The 12,643-nt window shown below is 41.8% G+C and overlaps 1 protein-coding gene across 2 annotated transcripts in view; it reads left to right on the forward strand.

Moving 5' to 3' along the window:
* The window catches only part of strbp (spermatid perinuclear RNA binding protein), an 85,742-nt gene that overhangs the window by 20,609 nt on the left and 52,490 nt on the right, over nucleotides 1-12,643 (forward strand). For both annotated transcript variants that reach the window (XM_008286234.1, XM_008286233.1), the window contains exon 2: nucleotides 8,328-8,430. The gene's annotated coding sequence lies outside the window, so the exon portion shown is untranslated. The remainder of the gene's footprint in view (nucleotides 1-8,327; nucleotides 8,431-12,643) is intronic.

The following is a 12,643-nucleotide window of genomic DNA, read 5'->3' on the forward strand; positions in this document are numbered from 1 at the left end:
CTCTCTCTCTCTCTCTCTCTCACACAACCACACACTCAGTTTCTCGCTGCCTCCACAGACTTGTGGTAGCTTCACAGTTGCTGTATTTTAGCGGTGTAATGAATTGTCCAAAGCCTCTGCGTCACCTCGCTGTACATAACTCTGCTGACAAAACAGCACTTCATTACATACGGGTAGATTATCTGATAACAAGGAAGTCATCAATGCACACATTAGCGAACACACACACCAGAAAGAGATTCTATTGACTGAAGTACAGAAAAGAAATAATCAAATCCTTGTTTATAGGGTGGCCGTTTCTTTTGGAGCTCATGCATTGGCCTAATTTATCATTCCAGGGCTTCTGCTTGATCAAATCACAATTTTTTTTTGGTTACAGAAATGTTTTCTTTCACCACTGATTGTCGAAACTGTTTAGAACTGAGTGTTATGTCTAATCAAATTAATAATCCACGTAGCTCCACATTTGACATTTACCCATTCAGACTGTGTTGTTTCCATAAAGCTTCGGTATGGCCGCTGTGTTTAGATAACATTCTGTATTTGTGAAGCTAATGTCATGTGCAATCAACTAATCGCTTAGTTCATTATTTGTTTAGGTACAAATTAGGAGTATGGTAATGCGACGTTGTCTGAGAAATTGCTACCTGTGAGTCTAGCTACTCTACTGTATTTGCACCCATTATAAATGCTATGGATGGCCATTATCGCCGGGGATCATTTCTATACATATGAGCAAATGGGGACCTGCTCCACTTTCTAGTAGGCTTCATAGGCTTTTATCACCCCGTTTAATGGTGCCATTATCAGCTAATTTAATGGCGGGGGGAGCCGCAATTTTGCGCTGAGAACATAAGTCCACATTTGGAAGTTTCGATGGGTTGGTGATGGTCCAAATCAGCCCAACTGTCACTCTGGAGCACTTGACTTCATGTCCTGTTTCCGGCCATTATTATAATCAATTTTTGACTTGAGTCTTGTTTTGACTTTTGTGTTCAGACTTGTGTGTCTGTTTGGTTCAATGTAGGCACTGAGATTACTCTGTTGGGTTTAGAAAATGATCAGTGTTTGGGTTAAAATGCATTCTGTCGCACATGTTACAAAGCTCTAATTTGTGCGTTTCCTGGATGACTACTCCACCAGTCATTTTACACGCACTTATTCAGAGTTCGCCCACTTTGTCTGGGCTACTTTCTGTGCATCACTGATCAGAACGGATGACAGCGTACCTTCTAGCATACTAGAGGGTGGAGGAGGTCCCTACTGCCCATATGTAAAGGAAAAATGTGCAAACATAATGACTATTTAATGGGCTGATAATGTCTGAATCGGAGGGTATTTGTTAATATTGTTGAATGTTTTTTTATGCATAATGTAAAGTTTGCATAGTTCATTCTTTGCCCCTGCAGCAGAAGTTCGGCTGCTGCTCCTTCAGTACTGAGCGAGATGGCACACGTGGGGTCACAACACTGCAGTTATTTTCTCTGCTATCTCACACCTTCCCATCTGAGATGTCCAATAGGAGTGTGAATGTAAGGTTGACAGATAGGAAGTGTTAAGACCCCATCTGGTGGGGTTACCACACAGCACGCTCACACACACACACACACACACATACACACACACACACGCACACACACTGACACAGTGGTAAAGTCTCACCCTTCCCAAAGTACAGACAAGGAGGCAGGCTGTAGCTATGGCAACCTAGAGAGAAGGGAAATGATTGGGTAAGGCTTGGATTTGTTAAGAGCTACTGTATGAAGCCTTGGGCGAGTGTTAGTCACTCTCTCTCATTTAGTGTTTGTGTGGTTGTGTGTATTGATACAAGTGTGGGTGAGAGAAATACAAGGAGTCAAGACTTCCCGTCCCTGTTCCTCCTCCTGTCTGTCTGCCTTTTTTAATGTTCTGTTTAAGTGGTCTGTCGCTTGTCAGGCTGATATGATATAGGGTGTGCACTTGCATTTATTCACCTCACTGTGGTCCATAAACCTGGAAAAAGACTGAATCGCATCCATTGGTTGCCAAAACTTGCGTGGCTAATTGAATGCAATGAAACATTTCACAGGGGAGATACAAAGCAGCTGCACAGTGGCTGCGACATCAAATAGACCATATAATAGCCCAGTGTATCACTGAAAGGCAGGCATATGTTCAGAGTTTGCCTTTAGAGGTGAACCGTCGGTGTCATTCGTACTTCTGAAACACTTCTATGTCGTCTTTCTGTATTTATCTGTTAGATAAATAAGGGTTTTTCTTTTTTGTTAGTTTATTCTTGTACTTCTTAAGAACACTTCACTTTCACAACATCTTTCAAAAAGGGAAGAAACTATGTAAAAGATATTCTTTAAATAGAAACAGGCTCAAAATAGCCTTTCACAGCCAACCTTGTCACAAACTTGCTGCAACTGATCGACGTTTTGCCTGAAAATAGCATCAGATCCAATGAAATTCTATTGTACTGTTTAATTTTTAGAACACTTCAGTGATATAGATGTGTGTGTTATTTATTCTATAATCCTTAAATGATGCATTAAGGTTATAATTAAGAGTTTGCATTTTGATAACCAAATAATAACACACTGTACTTCAGCAGCACTTAACACCTATGGTCCAGTGTTCATGTATGTTGATATGCATTCTACTACACAACGGTTTGGCTCCTGTTCAGCACCAGCTGTAGGCCAGTTCGTGACTGGTGGTATCAGTAAGTAGCTTTCACAGAAATTCTCTATAATGACCTCCGCCTCAGCACACAAGTGTTCTCACGAACCAGAACCAGTTGCTGTGTGTGGCTGTATGGATCACCTTAGCCATGTTTTCACTACAGAAACTTTCCCTGAGGAACTGGAACCTGTTAAAGAACCTGGTTCCTCTATGCTACGTCGCCACTGGAGGAACCAGAGTCTAGCTGAAGTTCCGGGGAGGTGGTTTCACCCACTAAAAAGCCCCTGCTCAGGGGGTAGTACTTTCTGAAGGTTCAGGAATTTTTTTTGCCTTGCAGCTTGCATTGCCTTACACTGTCAGATGCTGAGGTATACTATCGTTTTCTCCAGCATTTTACAGCTGCCATCGAATTTTACAACTGCCATTTTAAAAAACGTGCAATTGCAAACAAGTTTATTGCACTTTTGGAGCTACATTGTAGGTCTAATGGTGTATGGACAAAGTCCAGGCCTTGTTAAGCATTTATGTAAAGAAAGACATCCTGTGGGATGGAGGAGGTCTTTAGTGAGGTTTAAAACATCGCTATCTGTGTAGATCTCAGATCACAACCGACAGGGGCTTGCAGTGTGTGTGTGTGTGTGTGTGTGTGTGTGTGTGTACTTTGGAGAGGTGCATTTAATCCTTGCGTGAGTTGGTCTGCAGAGCCCCGACTCAGTGTCACACCCAACTGCTTTGTTTGAAGAGACTAAATAACTCACCAAATTGAGATGGCTGCACCTTAAGGAACATTTTTTAGCAAAGCAAAAAGCTGCTGCATCGCAATTGTATAAACCTAATAGCATTGTCTTATTTATTTATTTTTTTAACTTCTTCTTTGCAGAACAAAGGAGAGAGAAACACTTTGATCAATAGTGTAAAGATACGATGCTGAAAAAGCATTACATTGTCTTCCTTTCTAAATAGAAGTCATTCCTTTTCTAATTGAGCGTGGGGCCTTTAGAGAATTAGGGGTTTTTATTCCCACATAAGGTTTGAGTGTGTGTGTGTGTGTGTGTGTGTAGGTATGTGTGTATGTATGTGTGTGCGCGTGAATGTATTTCTGATTCTGTGATGATGGTAGCTTTCATAAAGATTGTCTGTCATGTTTCTTGCATCAGACCTGCAGTATAGTGTTGTCATTTAATCCTATTCATTTTTATGTGCAGCAGAATAGATGAGTGTTTTTTCTTTTTTCAAATTGAAAATTTCTGATTCAATCAAACCGACCGTCACAATATCGGTTCTTTTCCAAGGCGAGGCTATTTGATTTCCCTCAACACTTTCTCTTGGGAATAAAGGTATCTAGTCAGCAGTAAATTACTCTGCAATTGCTGCATCTGTATGAGCCTAAATTGCTTTTATTGTTGAGTGGAAGGAGGAAGAGCAAAGTGTCCTGCCCCAGAAGAATGAGGAACAACAGGCTGAACGTGGAAACTTCCTGGCACCGCTTACGTTGTCACAGCTCACCGTCTCCAGCGTCCCTTCGCTTTGCACAACCTCATGCATATATACTTTGTTTACTGCTCATCCAGCATCTTCATTGGTCACCCGCTATCGTGCTATTACATTGCTGTTTTCTGCGCCCTGTTGTGGCTCGAGAAGGGATGCAAGCCTTTTCACCTGCTCGTAATCCCTCTATATCCTTCTCTTACACCTAGTCGTATTGCCTTCACCCTCTAGTTGTTCCCTGATTGGAATTCTAAAGCCAAGGCTGAGTCGGTGGAGATCTATGGGTGAGCCTGTCTCTTATACTGAGGAAATACAGAAACAGGGAACCAATTCCAAGGCCTCCTCCTGTGTTTATCTGAGACTTTGAATGGTCTGGTTATCTTTACCTTTCGGCAGGCTAGAGCCCACACACACACAGAGAGACGAACACTGGTCTCAGAAGAACTTAATTAATTCTGAAAATCGTCATTTATGTTTCTGAATGAATCTAAATTGGATGCGTGTATGCCAGAGCATCACTGTAATGAAAATGATTTATAACGGAGATTATCTGGATTAGGATTACATGTAATATTTTTAAATTGACAAAGTGGTTAGGGATACTCTGTCACATCGTAATTACTATCAAAGTGTATTAATATTAAAAAAGGGGGATTGTGATTTTAATTTTATTTCACAAATTGAATAGCAAAGCACGTTTAGAATTAAATGGGACGGTCTATTATATTTTTATGACTGGTGTTTCACAGTGGGATCGGCTTAATGTGCTTTCCCTGACATGTCAATCTCAGGCTCAGAGCTATAGAAAATCTCAACAACTACTCTGTCACCTATTTTTTTATATTGATCGGTTCAAGAACAAGCAACATTTTCTGATTAAAGGCACCGAATCGAGCACAGTTAAAAACATGTAATGATGCTCGGAGGCAGCGCAAAATAAAATAAAACAGCGTCAACTTATCGTAAAGTATCTGCCGACAGTGTATTGACTTAGCACGGGGAACCAGAGGAATCATTAACAGTGCTAAGGCTCCGACTGTAATGATGTTTAAACGACTAATTTGTGCAGCACAACAGAGCTGAATTAGTGTCTGGCTAATGGCTACATCACCACGCAGTACACTGTCCGGGTTCAAACTGATGCAACAGCTGCTTCTATCTGGAACTCAGACATAAACTTCTGCAAAACACGACGGTTGAATGGTTCAAGCCTCCTGGTTGATGCTCCGATGGGGACGTACGATGAATTAAGTTGTGTGTATGCTCTGTGTAGATTTTGGTATATAACATTAATGCGTCCAAATGTGTGTTTTTAATTACATTCTTCCACACCCCTGTAATCAAAAAGGGGCAATCACCGGCCATCTGTGACTAATAAGCTAAATATCTTGGTTGCGTTTTATTCACAGTCAAGTTTGTGTACCACCTACTGTAGCATAAAATGATGTCTTTGTTTATGCTTCATTGCACCATTGCTTCTCAGTTTGACACCGAGGTTCTCGCTCTCACTATCAGTAATGGTTTGCAAATGAGATGTGAAGGATTGGCAAATTAAATAATGCTGCCGACAGAAGGTTTATTTTTCCTTCTCATGAGCACTCTATTGAGAACACGTGTCAGTCAGTGGAGATCATTATCTGACAGTAGCGTACGTCTCCATCAACCCCTGCACAAGTGCTCGGCTACAGAGAGACCAAATTCAAATCTGTGACTTGATGTTTTTTTTTTTTCCGCCCCTCCTATCTCACAAAAGATCACCATGCCTGTTAGAGGTGTGATAAATGATTTACAAGCCCGATCTACACGCCATACTTTACCTCTACATAATACATCTGTCAGATTTTCTGTGAAAAATAACGAAGAGATTACCTTTTGATGTGATATGCACACCGCTAATTTAAGAGTGGCTCCGTAGCGCTCGTGTTTTGTGCGTGTGATCAGAGTCATATGTCACTTTCATATTGACTGTGCCACAACATTTGCTGTTATCAAACTGTTCCTGCTAAAACAGACTGCCGACTTAATGATGATCAATGTTCTGCTCTGTCTGCTCTTTACTTCGTACTGCACACGACCAAAGAAATGCTAAATAGTTAGTTTCATGATGTATTAAGCTTTCAAAGTCAACAAAGTTAAGACAAACTTCCCTCAAACTTGCAGGTTTTCAGAATTACATTTATGATTTCCGCACATTTGGTAAGATGTAGATATGGTGGTGTTGAATGTATGTAATGACGTGTGTGTGTGTGTGTTTGCACCAGCAGCACTACAATTAGCATTTTTGTGCTTGCCCGTGTGCATGTGTCAAAGTTGTAAAGAGACCAGCAGTGGATTGTGACTAAAAACCAGTTTTTTCTGCAGGACGTCATGAACAAAAAGAAGTCCAACACCCACCCTACTTATCCAAGGTGTGACTGTTTCTCCAAACAGCGCTCCACAAATACCATACATTTGTTTTGTTTTGATTGTCTTTGGCTTTGCGGGTTGTGTCTCATAATTGTGTCAGGGTGTGCCACTGTTGTATCTGGTTTGTCAGGATCATCATGGTCGGCCTTTTTCTATGACACAGGGAGGGACGTGATTACATGGTGTCTCGGAGGGTTGTGATTTATTGATTGCAATACACAGCGCACTATACGGTCTGTTTGAATTATTGCCGTTTCACTTAGTTTCTCAGAGATCTCTTAACTCCACGAAGAAGATAGTTTGATGTTTCCCAGTGGTCCAGCAATCAGAGTTGGCCTTATTGATTTACAATAGTATGAATTAAACTCATGCAAGATTCTTTAATGACTCGAGCCGGTTCGTTAATTAACTGTGCCTTCAGGTGTTTCATCTAATAGAACAAAGAATTATTGTCAAGGAAGTAAAATATGAAAAATGATTCAACAATGCACGACAGGGCCGCTCCTAGTTTTACAATTTTAACTCCAGGTTAGTCTTTCCACAATCTGTTGCTGCTCTTTTTCCACAGCTGCACTTTTTTGCCGACTTAAGTAGTTTTGTGTGGCATTATGATCTTAAAGTAACTGAAAGGTTATTGAATGGCAATGAAATCAGGACATGCAAAGAACTGTCCTGCTACTGTGCATGAATCAGGGCTTCCTCTACGCCGCATGCAAAAACAAAACTGACACCAAGCAAACGAGCGAGCACGCTGAGGACACAAACGCAACGCCCACTGCCGCTCAACCTTGCAAAAGCACAGAGAATACAGCAGGTTTCATTGTGAATTAACAGCAAAAGGTCAGAAATTACTCGGAAAAAGTTCTAATGGATATTATAACTAGTTCAAAACTACATTTTCTGTAGATGAATCACTTTAGTTGAGGGGGAAAGCTGCAGGTGCTTCTTGTAGTACGGACATACGTCAGACTTCTGTCACAATTAATTAGAGTAAGCAGCTTTTTTAATATTATGTTGGGATTGTGGTAGAAGAATGGATCAGCTGTGCATGATACAAGCTTTGAAAGTCAGCTATTGTTAGAGGAAGCTACAACAGGATGTTATCGAAAGTTCTGCGATACAAAAAAAAAAAATCTATTTCTCTCGACTATTTGCACGCAAAGCGGGAGTGTGAACGGAGTTGTTGTTTCATACACTTACTTATGTCGGGCCGTGCATGCAAATGCAAAGGGAGAGCCTGCTTCCTCCACAGGGACGGGGTCAATTTCCTGGCCAGGGAAAACTTGTGCACTTTGTTTTCAGTTTACTTCAGTTTATCTCTTTTTCCAATCTCCTCTGGTTTTTTTATCATTCTAACTTTTCTCCCCCCTCCAGCTCTCATTGCTGTGTCCTGTCCCATTTGCCTTTCTGGTGATGTTTGCAAAAACTACGAGAAAAACTAATATGACAGTCAGGATCTGCTGGGTGCACAATAGTATCCTCGGTTAAAGAGAGATTAAAGATGCACTTCCAATCCACTTGTTATCCTCTCATCTTTCACTGTTCAGCTCTTTTTCTCTGTTTTGCCGCACAATCATGTTTTCTTAGAGGTTGTGTGTTCGTGTGAGCCTCTGTGCAAGACAGTATATGATGCTTGTTTTACAAGAATATCTGTATTTTTCACCGCTTGTTTTTTTCCCCGTTTGATTGACCGAAGTCAAACTGAACACGATCCTTAAGTGCTATTGCGCTGATCTTAACCGACCTTTGATCTTCTGTCTTCTCAGGTGCTGAACCCTGCCTGCTCTGACACCGCGTGACTCCAGACTGGCTGATAGACGCTGAGAAAAAAAAAAGTGGGCAGATAAACCGATAGGAGGACAGAAGGAGGTGAGTGACATAAATAACGGATTCCATTCTTATCCCTCTGTCTGTCTATCTTTCTCTATATGCTGGCTCTTGTAGTGTAAAGGGTTGCTTCTCAGGGTGGTGGCTCGTTGTTTACAGTGCAGCCCAACAAGCTAGAAAACAAGAGAAGTCCTGTAGAGGAGAGTTTGAGTTACACCCCTGCTGAACCAAAGACTGAGTGTGTTTGTCTGTGTGTGTGCGTGCATGTGTGTTTATTCATCTTATGAGCTCTGTCTAACAGTCTAAGGTAATGTGAAGCGTCAGGGTTAGTGCTCGTATCAGTATTTTCTCTTTGGATGTTTTGATTTTGTTAAGAAATCAGATAAAACCAAGAATTGTGTTTGTTGGACACATTAGCGTGGAGTCAAATGTTTCAGGCAGTACAGTGTGTGTTGGGAATCCATATCTACCAGTTAGGAACAAGAATTCCAGTGCAGATCTGCAATTTTTCCATCTAAACACAAAAGCTTTTGGAGATGCTGAAGAGAAAGCTTGTGTGTAGTTCCACATATGAGCTAACAGGTGAGACTCACTCGTATTTTTGTAAAAGTTTAAATGTTCCATGGAAGAGTATTGTGCTTTTTTGTGTTGTGTGTATAAATCTGAATCATGGTTTGACAATTTATAGTCCAGCGACGTGTTTCTCCACTAATCTACAGCTACTTGTGTCAGGCTGCGGTATGCTCCCCCTGTCTGACCAGTCATGTGGTTTTATGGCCTATCAGTGCTGACACAATCACCTGGTTGATTAAGTGCTTGACTGACAACAAGTTCAACAAAAGTTTGGATTTGGTTTTGGACTGTTGGTCGGCTGAAACAAGTGGTGTCATTTTCACTAGTGACCACGAACACATTAATCTTCTGAACCCTTGGTAGATACTGACCTTTTTTTTTTTTTTTTTGCTCCTGACACATTTTTACTCACTGTGGACTCTCTGCAGTATGAAGCCCTGCACCTCTATGGAACAGCACAGCCATGACTACAAGTAGAGAGAAGTCAAAAATGTTGAGTTACGATGCTATAAGTCATAAAAACGTATACTAGAAAGTTTAAATTCTTTGGTCGTTTATTTTACAACAAATTATAAAAACCTGGAATCAGCTTGTACAACATTTAGGAAAAAGTGGCTCCACATACTGTAGATATTTTACTACCTACATTTATAATTTGTCTCCATACTTGTCTCCTGTTCGCTCTGTATAAACACAACCTGCAGTTTAGCAAAGTTCAGCTGAAAAGACCCTTAAATTTTTGTCATGACTGCTGCTCACGTCTGAGTCAGTCAGGCTTCTTGGATGCGCTGACAAACTCAATATTTTTTTTGTTTTTTACAGAATCTGGGTAAAGGTAACAGTTTCTTTTTGGTAGATATTTAACCTTGTTCAGGACTTTCATGACGCCATACATAGAAGGTCTTGGACTCCACGAAAGAACATGCGCAAAATATTTGTTGGCATTCATTATCGACTTTTATACTATGTTCAATAAATTTTCTGATAAGTTGACGTATTTTTGGTTCCACATGCATGACAAATGTCCCTCTATTTATATTTAAAAAAACTTAAAAAATGAAAAAACAATACCTGTCACCTAAACCAAATGACCTGGGGTTCAAACAATCCCAAAAGTCCTGAATAGGGTTAAATGAACCACGTGGAACAAAGTGATGGTGGTGGTTAGCACTGTTGCCTCGCAGCTCGAAGGTCGCCGGTTCACGTCCCAGTGAGGACACCCGGGATCTTTCTGCGTGGAGTCTTCATGTTCTCCCCGTGCAACGTGGGTTCTCTCCGGGTTCTCCAGCTTCCTCCCACAGTCCAAAAACATGTCGAGGTTAATTGGTGATTCTAAATTGTCCGTAGGTGTGAATGTGAGTGTGCTTGGTTGTCTGTCTCTAAGTGTAGCCCTGTGATAGACTGGTTACCTGTCCAGGTGAACCTGCCTTCACCCTGAGTCAGCTGGGATAGACTCCAGCCCCCCATGACCTTAGTGAGGATTAAGGTGTAGAGATGATGAATGGATGGATGGAAGTATTAAAATATTGAGCATTTGCTCCCCCTCTTACTCTGATATCATTGTGGTTTTGGTCTGTGTATGTGCCTTTCTAGAATATACAAACACCTGCACAGCTGTAGTCATTATATTTACTGTACATATATATCTGTATGTCTATCACTACATCCCGCCTATTCTACCACATCTATATACAACTTAATACCGTACTTATAAAAAAACAGCAGAAGTCTCGCCTTTACCTTGTGGTCAAGTAATGCGTCTAGGTTAGACATATTTTTGGATCGCAGTCGGTCAGGGGCTTGCGGTCCTGGCGGTTGCTGAGTTCACACTCTGCTTTGGTAAACTGCCTACTTATGTATGTAAAGTAGCTTTTATGCAATTCACCCAGCGGCCTTCCCTATCATCTCAGTGGGAGTGTTTTGGGGTCTGAGCGTGTGTGTTTATGTGTAAATAATTGATCGCTGTAGAGGTTTTAGTGGATCGCTGGTGAGACTAAACCGGGCAGACACAGCTTTGCCTCACAGTGTGTATAACATAACTATAGCATGTCTATTCCTGCTCAGTGGGACGCTGCGTCGGCTGGTTCATGTCAGTGTTAATTCAGTCAATTTAGTTTAGCATTGTTGCTGCTGATGGGATTAGTCCACGAGTCACAGAAAATCCATACACACATTGAATTTTTTATTTATTTTTGTTGGCATTTATGCTTAATTGGACAGTCGTGGGAAGGGAGACCGGGGGGGAAGTGAAGAGAGGATTAATAGCAGCAAGGGGCCTGGGCTGGATTTGGAAGCCAGGCCACTGTGGTGTGAATTCAGCCTTGACGTGTGGTATGTGCTCTGCCAGGTGAGCTACTGAAGCACCCCTAAACCGAAAGAAATGAAGCATGTAGCCAAAATAGTAGAGTAGAGTGAACTTTATTGTCCCTCAGGGGAAGTTTGTCTTGTTTGGACACAGTCTGTTAGTTTAGATATGAACAAAACATCCTAAAAGTACATGAAGACGTTAAACTACACAGAAAGAACACTCCATAGATAGCCTGTGTATGTACTCCACATTTGCTCCATCGCAGTGGTCCTAGGTATTGGAGTTCAGCAGCTTCTTGGAGGCGGAAACAAACAATAGCTTCAAGCGGTTTGATTTGCACTTTGGCACCCTGAGTCTTTTTCCTGATGGTTCGTATTCAGAGAAGAGGGGATGCTGAGAGTCTGCAACCATTTTTGCCGACCGCATCGTACATCATGCAGGCTCTGGATGGGATCGTAGGCTGCACATCCAACTTCTCAAATGTGATGATTTGCTGTTTTTGTTCTTTTGTGCTTCTGTTGTCAAGATTTTTTTTTTCACAATTCTTTAATTAGACTAAATGAGTAATTGATGAATCCCAAAAGGACACATTAATCAGCTGTGAGAGTCATCAGAACCTGTAGCTCTGTTCGGCTTTGTGTTGAACTGCATGTTTTCAGGTACGTACAGTGTACCGTGTTTTATATTTTGACTTTTATATTTACATTAGGGCTGCAAGGTGGATCGGTGTTTAGTACCGTTGCCTCGCAATTAGAAGGTTGCCGGTTTGCTTCTTGGTGAGGACACCCAGGATCTTTCTGCGTGGAGTCTCCATGTTCTCCCCGTGCAGCGTGGGTTCTCCCCAGGTTCTCCAGCTTCCTCCCACAAGGTCCAGAAACATGTTGAGGTTAATTGGTGATTCTAAATTGTCTGTAGGTGTGAATGTGAGTGTGTCTAAGTGTAGCCCTGTGATAAACTGGTTACCTGTCCAGGTGAACCTGCCTTCACCCTGAGTCAGCTGGGATAGACTCCAGCCCCCCATGACCCTAGTGAGGATTATATTTACATTACCTGACTTAACACGCTCACAAACAGAAGCTGTGTGGATGCGCCAATGTTTACCCATCTTCATCCTTTCTTCTCTCCATCCCCTTCCCCCTCCTTCACACTTTTCCCATCTTCTACGTCCACCACTTTTGTCTTCTCCGTTTCCTCCGCTCGTTTCAGCGTCTCACTCGGCCTTCCATCACTGCACGTCTTTACTTCTTTGTGCCTTCTTCTTCTTCTTCGTCCTGCTTCCTGTGTGTCATTCCTTCTCTCTTTCTTGCCCCTTAGCCGCAGTGTCCTTGAGAAAGCAGTGACTTTGCCGGTGAGCGCAGCAGAGCGCATCACTCT

Source organism: Stegastes partitus, unplaced genomic scaffold (assembly GCF_000690725.1).
Source record: "Stegastes partitus isolate 25-593 unplaced genomic scaffold, Stegastes_partitus-1.0.2 Scaffold443, whole genome shotgun sequence".
Lineage (NCBI taxonomy): Eukaryota > Metazoa > Chordata > Actinopteri > Pomacentridae > Stegastes > Stegastes partitus.